Source organism: Rhipicephalus microplus, unplaced genomic scaffold (genome assembly GCF_043290135.1).
Source record: "Rhipicephalus microplus isolate Deutch F79 unplaced genomic scaffold, USDA_Rmic scaffold_22, whole genome shotgun sequence".
Classification (NCBI taxonomy): domain Eukaryota; kingdom Metazoa; phylum Arthropoda; class Arachnida; order Ixodida; family Ixodidae; genus Rhipicephalus; species Rhipicephalus microplus.
The window spans coordinates 2863760-2876517 of NW_027464595.1; the positions used below are offsets into that span (position 1 = coordinate 2863760).

At 42.2% G+C, this 12758-nt stretch overlaps 1 protein-coding gene across 1 annotated transcript in view; it reads right to left on the minus strand.

The window, feature by feature from the left end:
* Positions 1-11910, minus strand: part of LOC119181200 (uncharacterized) — an 84305-nt gene extending 72395 nt beyond the window's left edge. The window contains exons 1-2 of the mRNA XM_075883940.1: positions 11774-11910; positions 8757-8874 (exon numbers count right to left, since the gene is read on the minus strand). The gene's annotated coding sequence lies outside the window, so the exon portion shown is untranslated. The remainder of the gene's footprint in view (positions 1-8756; positions 8875-11773) is intronic.
* Between the last annotated feature and the right edge of the window lie 848 nt (positions 11911-12758).

The window sequence follows — 12758 nt, forward strand, 5'->3', positions numbered from 1 at the left end:
CCCCGTAACCGCTACTTCACTAGGTCGCACGCTTTTTCACACCACAAAATGTTTTGCTGCCAGAACACTTGCGCCACAATGAGAATCGTCATGTTACAGAAAATAAGTAACGGTTGTTACTGCTTTGTGTATTAAGTAATTGATTACAGCTGTCGAGTACAACTACAGAAAATCAACTCAGCAATTACAGAAATGTAATTTATTACTTTCACATCGCTTTCCTTCAAAGTTTTATTTCCATAACGTAATAACACAAGTCTACTCGAACTACAACAAAGTACTGTGGCTTGCATGGTAGAGAGACGGCTAGAATTGTGAGTGAAAGCTGGGAAGCTTGGCGGGTTATCTATAAAGTCTTAATAAAAGCCAGCAAATAATTATTTTTGGGCTGGCCATTATTAAATCTTTATTTTACCAGGAACAACAGGCAAATGGTCTCAGCATGACGTACTCAATGACAGAAGCGACTTTTTACTTATTAGAGCATACTTTGGAGCAGGGAAAGTACTACTTTGGAGCAGCAATAAGAACTTTCGGAGCAGGAAAAAATGCTAGCTTACAACAGCTACTAGTGTCTTAGGAGCAGATAATAAATTTGCCATGCATTATTAAGAGTTCAGAGCAGTGTTGAAGCAACTAGTAAATATTCTTTGTTATGAAATGTATTTACCAGACAACAATTGAAATAAATTTGATGACGCGGACAATGGAAAGTTGTCAGAAATGTGCTGCAATATGAGCTACAATTTGAAATACTAGTATTTGGGGCAGATATCAAATTAAACCAGAAAAGATAAGTGCCACATTTTAAAAGTAACCAGGATCCCATATAAGTGTTGCTGAATGATAGATAATAGGTATGAGATAAAAGCAAATACGGCTCATTTTCACATTTTACCACACTAGCCTACCTATCCAGCTGAGAAAAAAAAGCAGCCAAATGGCCTATATGGTCAATATGACAGTTCTGTGGTACAAGTGGGAACAGAGCCGATAATGCTGCACATTAGTAGCACACTGAAATTAAAGAGCACTGATTCTTCCTAAAGAATTATGAGTTGATTAAAGAGTAAAAGTTTGTCACTCTCGTTTTTTCAGCGCCATTTCAGGACAGCTTTGCAGCATTTCTGTTTTGGGGTAGTTTGGAGCAATTAAAGCAGCACTTTCATCCCTGCACGATGGAAGTATAACGAGGGTACCTCCTTGAGCCGGCAACATGGTGCCCAAATAACACTACTGTGTTGCAGAGAACATGTCTTATAAAACAGGCGAGCGTTTCAATTGATCACAATTTTTTTTTTTTTTTTTTTTCGGTGGCAGCAGTGAGACCCGCTCTTTCCCTATGTTTGCTGCGAAATTGCAACCAGGTATTGCTGGAAAGCACAACCCTTGGAACCGCAAATGAGCCGGCCCAGCAAACAACCAGCCCTGATTACTTCGAAGAACTTTAACTTCCTTGCACCCCCCCCCCCCCCCCTTTTTGCATCATTTGTTAATTCAAAAACCCACGTAATTCAAAGATTTTTCATGGCCCCAGAGACTTCGAGTTAACAAACCTTTAATGTATGTAGATAAACAAGCAGAAGTTGCCGCTTTATTGTACTTCCTTTTAAATCATCCATTGATTGCTTTTTACATTTGGAATGGCCAAGGGCTACATGCGGAAGTCGTCTGATGATGATTTCCAGGAACGATTTCCGAACTTGACTCAACGATGAGCTGCATACACTTTCCAGATGTCTTTCTTTTTCTGCGACGCACAGCCTCGTTCTCATACTGCATTTTTAGTGTAACTCCTGCCATATCATACTATGCAAAATGGCAGTACATGCAAATAAATGATAAAAGGTGCAAAGAGAAGCAAAAAAGATGCACGCATTTTGCTGCCACCACAACCTGTTGCAACCAAACTAGGGATCGAGAAATTTCATTAGCTTCTTAGACAAGGACGGCATGCCGACACATTAAAGGGCTGTGTGTGTGTGCATGCACATTTTTCTCTGTCCACATTCAATTGCACTAGTCAAACATGACACGCTTTACTACAAATGAAAGCTTCGGTAAGCGCGCTTCTGTAAAAGAAGCCATGTGGATGCTCTTTGAAAAAAACCTATTCACAAGATCTCCGTTTACCTAAACAATGATGGTCAGTACTATCACTGAATAAGTTGCTCGATTCACTTAATAAACATGCCTTGTTGCAAAACAGAAACTGGGATGGGCATGAGAAAGTTGCTAAGGTGCAAGCTCTGCTTCTACAAAGGCAATCCTAGTGTCAGTGTTTCTGCACACAGTTTCTGCAAATGGAGCCATATATGTAACTCTCCCAAATGCAAGGCCCAATCAAATGGTGAAGCTGCCCAAGCATGCACATCTGTGGCCAAGGAATACAGACATAATTGTGAATGGGTGCATATAGGATGTCTCAGGAGAGAGACTTCATATTAGGTAGTCCCAACTGCTACTTCAAGTTGACCGTAACTTCTCTTGGTTATAGTCTATATGGCAGTGTTGGATGATTTTGCCATTCCAGCAATCTCGAAAGCCAACCTTTCGGAGCAGTCTTTCTATTTTGTAGCAGAGATGCCACAGATTCAATGAAATGTTTTTTTGAGCAATTGTAGCAGCATTCCCACCACTGAATTTAGAATTAAACAAAATGAATATTATAACTTATCGAACTGAGGAGCACTTGTGCTTTCCCGACTTTGTTCCACTAACCAAAATAATAAAAGAAACTTAAGTCACAAAAATTTTGTTAACCTCCAATTTTATTCAGCGGCTACTGATTCATCAATAATGGCAATGAAACTCATTTGCTCAAGTGAAACAGAAAAAAGCTTCCATGGACACTAGCACCACATTTCCGTCTAGTGGATTTACAGGAAACTCAATGCTGTTGACAGCTGCCACAAAGCGAGATCTTTCAGCATTTCATTCAACTACAATAACTTATTTTATGTTTTCTCCCTCGTATCGCTGTTTTTGTTGAAAAAAAAAAAAAACAATCCTGGGAGTCGCTAATTCACTGCCAGTATTTTACACAGAGTCAGTATGTGGGTAAATCGCAGCAATGTTACCTTGTAGGTCTGACTGATAAATAGTCTGTCTAGGTGCCCGTGTAAGTGGGTATAGAGTAGACGAGGGGAAGTACATAATTTCTCACAGCGTGAAAAAAAGTTGCCAAATTTTCGGTGCCATGCAACGCTTTCGCTATTTTCTGAGATCGAAAACCACAAATCAAGAAGCAGTTGCACTACTGGCCATATAACAGATTAACCAAATTATTTGAAAAATCAAAAAACAAGTGTAAATTTAAGGGCTCATTGTTTTGTTATATGTCACACGTATCACATTTCGTTTTTTGTTGTAAAAGAAAGATAAAAGGGAAGACAGAGAGGTTAGCCGTTCCTTGTGGTAGAGCGTGCACAAGGAGGGCTCACCCGTCTTTAATGATACTCAGCCATGAAATAACTATGAGAGCGAAGTGATCGAAGCATATAAAATGCAAAGAAAAAAAAACATGGTTCTGATTGTATACCGTCCACAGAGTTATCACGAAAAGAGGCTGATCACCTGTTTAGAGAAATGTATCATGCTCTGCGTTATCTTTATGGTACTTGCAGAGCTTCAGCGTGTTAGTAATTAATCGGATGGTCTTATGCACAGTGTTTTCATCTGTACCAGTTGCATCACGTCTGTGTGATATTCCTTTCCAACCCTGTTGCTTCATTGCTAGTTCAGGAATCCTGTAATACATTGTGTTATGAACTTGTGCAACGGAATAATCCACGATAATAAATACAGTTCAGGTAAGATTATAAATAAGTGCCAAGAGGTTGATGTCTAAACGAAAAAAGATATTTCATTTGAAATCTAAGAGGCATCATTTTCTTAATTTCTCATTGTCCACTGTTTCAATAGACCCCTTACTAGGCCAGAAATCTAGTAGACTCTCGTGAGCAATGCACAAAAAGCTCTTGGATAAAGCCTCTTCGCTCAAGTACAGCACTGCTGCATTACACATGTTGTAGTTGTCAATTTTCTTTACAATCAGAACTACTGGTAGCATTTCCAGTTAGGGCACAACTGGCACCCCTTGCTTCCAATTTAACTAATTATGGTTTTCAACCGGGCCAACTGCTTCTAGCTGAACTGGTCGTGGTTACCGTTGGTGATCAGTCGAGTTATAATTGGTACCAATTAGCTGCTAAGTAGAACCAGTTGCAGCTGGTATCAACTGGGACCAATTAGTTCCCAACTGAGATCAGTCGACACGAGTTACTACCAGCTGAAGCCAGTAGGATTCCCTGTTGCACATTTTCGCTCGGGGTTGTGTATCGGCATCCTTCAAGGCTGGGTTTGTCACTCTTTCAAACGATATGCTAGCCGCTTACCACCATGAATCCTGTGAAACATATGCAAACACAGTATAGGCACAAAAAAAAAAGCACTGCACATTTCTGGAAGCAATAAACACACATTGATCACAGCCACGTACCACGGTGGCACGGTTTTATGAAGAGTGTTCGTTCTCAGCCATGGTGATTGCATTTTGACTGACGATAACCGGGTGGTCAATACTTCCCTAGAGATTTACTGCGGTACAACTTGAGATTGGTACCTTCCTTCCCCCTCCTCGCTCCTTTTTTTTTTTTTCATATGCAAACTCAAAAACAAAGCATTTATGAAATGTTTGCCAGTTCTCTTCTAGTAAGGTCCAGTCCTCAGTAATTTCAAGCTGAGCTTACAGTTTCTGCTCCAACACTATTGTCTGAATTCCACAACTATCAGTCTAGATTAGAATAAATACCGTATGTGGGTCCCCTTTCAGTCTTAAATGCATGGAACATACCTTGTGCCCTTAAATAAAGGAGTATGACAGACAAATGGCCCATGCATTTCTTTGAAAGCAGCTGCCAAATATCTCAATTGATTAATCAACAAAAAACATCAATGTCGATTCACTTTTTTGTTAACTTGCCTAATCAAATTGATCATTGGTGATTCACGCTTCGAATTATTGATTTGCTCCTTGTGTCAGCACCTCCTATTAGTTAGTCGAGGCTTTCAGATTAAGTTTGAATTTTGCTGCCGTAGAAACTTGGCGATTGTTTAGAGACTCATACGAACCAATAAGCGTGTGTTGTTAAGAAAGTAGGCACGGCTGATGCACTTGAGAGAAATGCCTGGCGTTCATTCTATTTCAACAATAAACCCAAGCCAAATACAAATGATGACGTCAGCTTCGTAATCAGATATTGTTGATTGGTGTAAGTGCTCAGAACTTATGCCAGCTATTCACTGGAGAGCTGCTGTTTGAAGTCTAGGAAGGTTTGTATGGCCAGAACTCAAGGCACACCGCATGTATAACACCATTGAGCTGGCCTTTTTAGCCAGTTTTAACAGTTCTGCTATCACTTCACTCAATCAATTCTCATTTAGAGGACTGCATCCAGTTTCACTTGAATGGTGGAAACGATACGCACACCTTTTCAAACTGTTTAGCGACCGCACCCCTAAATTGAGTGAGGGCACAGGCGACAGTCCCTCAGCTTGCATGAACATCTGCAACTCAGTGGTTGGCTTTGACCTCCTCAGCAGTGTACGCAAAGCTGTAAACTTTTTTACACAATCTTCCTCGGGCACGCTGCCGACACAATAGGGCTTGTCGTACTTGAATTATTACAGGGCATCACGTAATAGAAGAAATGGCCATCTTCTCACTTGGACATCCTTCTTTTTCCCCATATTTACTAGTTCTTGTGCTGCCACCAGCTTCTCTTCATGCCAACAAGGCCACTCACATCAGAAGCAGCACTTAGCACAGATTCTCGTTTTTCATTTTTTTTTTCTTTACTTCATTGCACAGGGGAAGATGCAAAAAAAAGATCCTTGGATGCATATTTTGGAATGCCAGCCTGCGCAGAGGCTGTTGATAATAAGAAATAGTGATGCCAGAAAAAGGGGTGCAATTCACTGTACTTACACAAGCATTGTTCACATCCAGCACATCCACTTACTTTAATATGCACGCTATTCTTATAAAAGAAGCATTGTGTGCAAAATATGTGGGGTGCACCCGAGTTCAAGGGGAAATTATTCACTGCATGATAAGTACATGAAACAAAAAAAAAAAAGAATTTAAGAAGTGTGGTATCCTCGGAATGGAAATAAAAAATCACATATCATGTGTCCTAATTTTAGAACACTGGCTAGTAAAGCGTCAATGGCTGCAAGAAAGATGTTGGTACCTCGTTTATGCTGATTAATGTATAACAGCCACACAAAAATATTAGTACAAGCAACCAATTGTTCTATCGAAAAAATCCCCCAATGCAAGATTTACAATGGGCTGCTTGAAAGACCCCTGAAAGCAACACTATTGAGACTTTTTTTTACTATAATCTGTAGCCTTGCATATCGTAATGCTGAAATTGAGTTGCAAGAGCTCTGATCTGTCATTTAATCAATGCTAGCATCATAGCTACGTCCCAATTTTAGTACGACTTCAAAGTGCCCCATAGGAAATCAGCGCCCCACCGCAGGCGAATGTTTGAGGCTAAGTGTGAGGCTGAACCAGCAGTCTGGGAACCCACTTCCTGCCAAAAATGAAACAATGCGGGTCACCTGGAGCGATAAGAAAAGCATTCCTGGTGTAAGCAGCTAGAAACCCAGCCAGACAACAAAGCAATAGGGGCGAGGAACAGTCGTGGTTTTGTATGCACCCCATGAGGATTCTGCAATGTCGATAATACTCGCTTCTGTGGAATATCAGTAGGAGTATACTCCACACTTGTGGCAATGTCACCGGCGACTGAAAATCAAGACGAGCACTCACGGTTTCTTTGAAACCAAATAATGTATCTAAACCCATTAGGGACGAGTGTACTTTACGAAGTACCCTTTCTTATTCTGGAATAAAAGTATGTAACACTATATTCTGATTTTGCTCATTGAAATGTTAGATGCAAAGGGTTGTAGCGAGATAATGTAAAGTAAGCATATCGAATTTGTCCTATTTTTTGTGCTCTATGAGTCATTCAACTTTAAAAAAACACAAGCCTTTCTGAATTTCTTTCAGATTTTACAATTTATGTGTTGAAAAAACGGACTGCTTGTGCATCAACAAGAACAAAGTAATTCCTGCACAACCCGAGAAGTGCATAGCTTTGCTCAGACTGCATAGCTTTGCTCAGAGGTGTGATCAAATCTGGGTGTACTTTTTATAGTACAATGGGACTTCTTAAGAACAAACACATATTTAATCTTGTGCAGTGCCTTTAAAATTGCACTAGCCAATTTCCTTGAAGTAATGCTGTTTATTTTATGTTATCTGATACCCACGAGGCTGGGACAGATACCGCTATGAATATGAATGAGCCCATTCAGGTTTCATTGTCGCATCTGACCCTTGTATAGACACTTAGGAGGAGGAGAATGACGACGGTACAAAGGGTGATGTGTGTCGACAATAAAAAATATGGAACCAAAGAAACATAGAGAGTATAGATTCTCTTTTGATCCTGAAAACAATTCTGTTTCGTAACGATCAAAGACAAAGGGATAGTTTCTATGCTGCCGAACGACCACACAGTAGCTTATATGTTCTGTAACTGGGTGGCCAAACAGTGAAAAAAAAAAAAAAAAAAAACGTCGTCCCCTAGCAACTCTCCTCAGCATCTGTAACAATGTCATGAAAGGGGCTGAGCTCTACGATCATGCTGCGAATAACTACAAACATTTCATGGCTGAGACACAGTGGTACAGGTCTACATTTACCCACATGATAAAAATGGCTGTAGACAACACATATGGGGTCTGCAACTACACTCTATTTTAAGCAGATCCCTAGCTTACAAGATGACAATTGCCCTTCACTTGCATAATACACATCACTTGGCGTTGTTGTACCTAACGGAAGTTTCAAGAGATCTACAGCGTCCGCTGAGCTTGCTATTACACTTAATCCATATATACAGACATTTTCACAAATCCTGCAAAACAACGCAGGTATTCCACAATACACTGGAATAGTGTTGCAGGAAGCATGACGTTACGCTTTCCATAAAGGGTCGGTACTACATTAAGCTGTATGTGCCACGATGACTTCGGTATTCGTTTGGCAAGGACTTAGCGTACCCTACATTCTTGCATCTCACCAGCTTTCTATCGCTATCTCGACGGACCAGCGTACTTTCTAAAGCAAGTGTTATCCCTTCTGTAAAAACTCATAAACGTCTATGAAAGTTTGCACGTATTGTTGTCTATTGCATTTATTTAAATGTGCTAAATCTTAATAAAATTCACTCAGTACTTCCTTTGTGGTCCCCAATGGGTTAATGGCAACATTCATTAGTCATAATTGGTCAGCAGTGCCCATGCATGCAGGACTATGATACAACACAAGCATCTCGAGTTATCAAACGCTGTGTCAGGGGACCAGAAATTTTGTTTTTAAATATGCATCACAGCTGCCACTCTCGTTAGGAAAGCGCCGAATGTAACAATTTTCTCACTCCAGGCCCTTGTTTTCATTCAGTAGCAACTTTACAGAATACAAGAAGCTTGATGGGAGATAGACGACAGCTAGTGCTAGCTGACACACTGAAGGTGGCACACATATCGTGTTTTAATGCAATGCAACTGTCAAGGAAAATGTGCGAGTGACGAAGTCATTCTATACAAACACCTCGTGGAAGGAGCCAGCCACTAAGCATCATAAGAAAATGAACGAGAATGTGGTAGAAATATACCTCGCCCTTTGGACTCCGAAGCTTTCTGGAGACAGACTCACTTGCACTCCCGAAAATTTTCTTACACTGGAACTCGCGGCTCGGTCCCAATGAGTCGACTTGAAAGTCCGGTGTTAGCCTAGAATTAATTTTTCCGATTATGGTGTCAATGTTTTTGATCTCGCGTAATCGCGGTGCTATTCTTGGCCGCTTTCGATATGGTGCTTTCTATTACAGGTTATGAGTGGCTGCAATCCAATAAGAACATTTTTTTCAAGAGATCTTTAACAAGAATTTTTTTCAGAGAGTTGTTGTGCTATTCTATGTACCCACGTAATTGACACCTCTGGTCAATAAATATCAATATGGTGATTAAACGTTAACGCTTTTGAATGTCCATGATTGAACGTGAATAAAATGAAAGTAAGGCTGATAGTAGTAATGCTGAATATGGGTAGATATAGTAGATCGGCAAAATAAAGTAGAACTCACTTGAACTCATCAAAAAGTTCCCAGCCACACACATACAAATATTTCTGTCAGCCAGACTAACTGCTGGATCTGAGTCTGAGCAAGTTCGAGTGAGTCGACTCGTAAGCGAGTTCGTGGGCGACATACATGCTGAGAAAGACTACCTCCGCTATGCACACACACACACACACAGGAAACACCAATAAAGTGAATACTAAACATAGCCTGATCATTTCCAGCTAAACATGAGGCATCAATCAAGCAAAGAAAACCCTGAGCGACAGTCAGTATCCAACAAGTCTAGCTGTATACCACAGTATGAAGGACCACAAGACGGACTCTCCTGCTTCTTCATGACCATGCACAGCCAAGGTCTCTTTATTATATGAACACAGAAAAGAAACTTGGTCGCCCCAGACTATGAAATTTTTTTTGTTTGACATAAGTGTGAGCAGTCTATGCCACTGACAATGCCCAAAGAAGTTGGAGGTGCACCAAAGGCCCTGAATCATAGCTGTGTGCATCGAGAAAATACAATCAGTGGGAGGCATGCGTATGCATGGAGAACAGCAGAGTGATGTGGGATGTCTTTTCTGGCGAGTGCAGGGCGAGATATTTTTTTTAGGCTAGTTAAACCTATGTATGTTCTTGGGTGCCTGCACACATGCAAAACTGAGATCAGTTATGCTGATGGAGAGGTGCACTGGCACAAGTAGATTTTGTGAACTCTGTCATAATTATGCAGTGCACATTAACGTATTTCAAGCATCAACACGACACAGCAGCCTCTTCAAGAACTTTGACAGTGAAAACACTCTAAGCAACCGCACAAGGCGGGGCGAGGACCAAATGAACGGTTATTTACCTCACAAGCCAACATTTCAAGTAATGCATGAATTTTCAGCACAGAACCAGCACAAGGATGAAACAAGATTGAAAAAGCAGTAATGTTGCATCCCTCTTTTTTTTTCTCTGTCTTGCAGTTGTTTTTGCACTGAAAAAGCAGTACTGACGCGTCCCTCTTTTCTTTCTGTGTCCTGCAGTTGTTTTTGCACTAAACATTCATTGCTATTTGCCCCAAAAGAAAACAATGATTAGGCATTGGTATAGACATGTGTTATGACAAATGGAATACATCTGCCGATTTCGGGAATAACATTGCATTATTTACACAGCAAAAGCACAATCGTTTCTCCTGCGTACAGTTGGAGCAATGTTCACAGATGAATCATTTGTTGAACAACCGCCCATATTTTTAATCAGAACACACGAGCATCTATAATAATAATAGTTGGGGATTAACGTTCCAAAACCTCCATAAGATCAGGAGAGACGCCGAACTGGAAAGCTCCGGAAATTTCGACCACCAGGGGTTCTTCTAACGTGCACCCAAATCTGAGCCCACGGGCGGGCCTCAAGCATTTTCGAACGCGCGAGCATCGATCGCTGAGTGAACACGCACCGCATGCCGCAACAGCCTGGCAGGAGGCAGCCACACAGGCCTATTCATCAGGAACATTCTGGTTCATTTAGCCGCTGTGCTTCGTTACGGCCGTTTCACAGGACACACGAAGTAGCGATTTCGAGACTCTGAATTGGCTCGCAGCAAAAAAAAAAAAAAGGGGGGGGGGGGGGGCAGTTCGCTCCTACCGCAGCGGTCAGCGGCCTAGCTACAAACATGTTGGAAAACTTTCGCTCTCATCGCAGCAGCGGAGCAATTTTTTGATCGGGACCCGCGAAATAGCTAATGCCGCGCCGGCCAAGCCATCGATATTCCTTGTTTGTTTGGATAATGCCCGATTTCACCGCATTTCAAAATGAATTTAGACTGCGGAAAGTGTTATTAAATGACGAAACATGTGTGCTCTTCACACAGATCGCTACATAGGAAAAATTCTGCAGTGTCATTCATCAAAGACCTGCGGCAGAAATGTTGCTCGTCGCGACAGTCGCAGAGTGAAAATCGCGGAGCATTGGCAGTTCATGTGAAACGAAACTTCCATTGGCGGCGGCCGCGAAAAGAGCGAACGGAAAAATTGTTTTTCTCTGCAATCGCGGCATGTGAAACAGCCTTCTTAGGGCGCTTATATGGCCGATTGACGCACGCGCATTCAAGTTTTAAAAATGACCGGCTGTACATCAAACAATTTCTAAACAGTGTGGGGGATTTTTGACGAAGCTGTACAGTGTCCTAAATAAGCCAGGCAAAATGTGCCCAAACACACAGCTGCTTTCGTGATAACACTTCAATCGAGAGCGGCTGCCAAAAACGTAGTTGCAAGACTAGGCGCCTGATCGGCCACGACTACCGTCGTTTCGCAGCGGCCACGCATATGGTAGACCGCTGAGCCACGGCTTGGCATGAGACAGGCTTCCGCTACACCGGTGAAATCGGCGGATTTCCCTTTCTAGCAGATCTGATGCGCAGCACAACGTGAAACTGCGTTACTGGTGCAGAACGACATCCAGCAACGCAATATGGCTCCCAGCTGCTACTCGACCGTATAATCGTGTATAATCGTGATAGAGACTGCCTTCGTCGAAGCATCTGGCTGAAATACACTCACGGTTCTTGTCGCTGTCTTTCGTGCCGCTTTCGAAGAGCACCGAGACACCACGAGCGTCTCCGCCAGCCAAGAAACACGCCGCTCGTTTCGAACTCACGAGCGACCAACTGCGTTGTGGAAACGAGGCATTGGTTGTAGCAAGCACGCGAGTTCCTATTGGTCGCCGCTCACGCTCGAAACCACAGGAAAGATAGTAGAACGAACGCAGTGCCGACTGTCGGCCTGCATAATTGAGCTTGAGGGTCACCACTATAGTGAACTAGAATAAACCAACCACTACTAAGACCAATGCAAGAGGGAACGCTTCGCCGTGGAGCACGAAAGAATCGTTGAAAGCAATTTAAGGAAATCCACGCATCCACAGAGTTGCTGAAGATGTATAAGCGAATAATTTTATTTTGTAGATCACAGCCTTCTCCGGGGCGTTTTTTTTTTTTTTTTCGAGTGGCGTCTTTCGTCACCGTATCTGAGCGTTCAGGCCGCCTATCCTGCCCTCTCAGCAACGTGCCCAGGCCAAACCTGGCTCACATTCACCTGGCCTACCTGTCTTCTCCTACTGGCGGCTTCACGGACCCGCCAAGGCAGAAGATCGCCACCAACACAAATGGGAGGGTAGCGCAGGAGTCAGGAAGGAACAATTGCCATTGAAATAATCTTTTTTTTTTTCTTTCACATGGGACTGTAGAGCGGTCCCACGAGGGGCGAGTACTACCGAATGCTTGACATCAATTTCGGAACATAAGCACGATAGCGGGCATTCACAGAAACGAGGGACACAGGACTTTATTGTGAGCGTCCGGTTTTACGCTCTAGTATTCCCGAAACTATGCATCATCTCGGCAAATTTTAAGTTGTATTGAAATGTTGGGTATCCAAACTTCGCACTTTGAATTTCACTGATGAGTACAATCGTTCATGTCGGCTTTATGCGTCCAGGAAGTTTTTTTATTTTTATTTGAGTATACTGCAGGCCCTTCACGGCCCA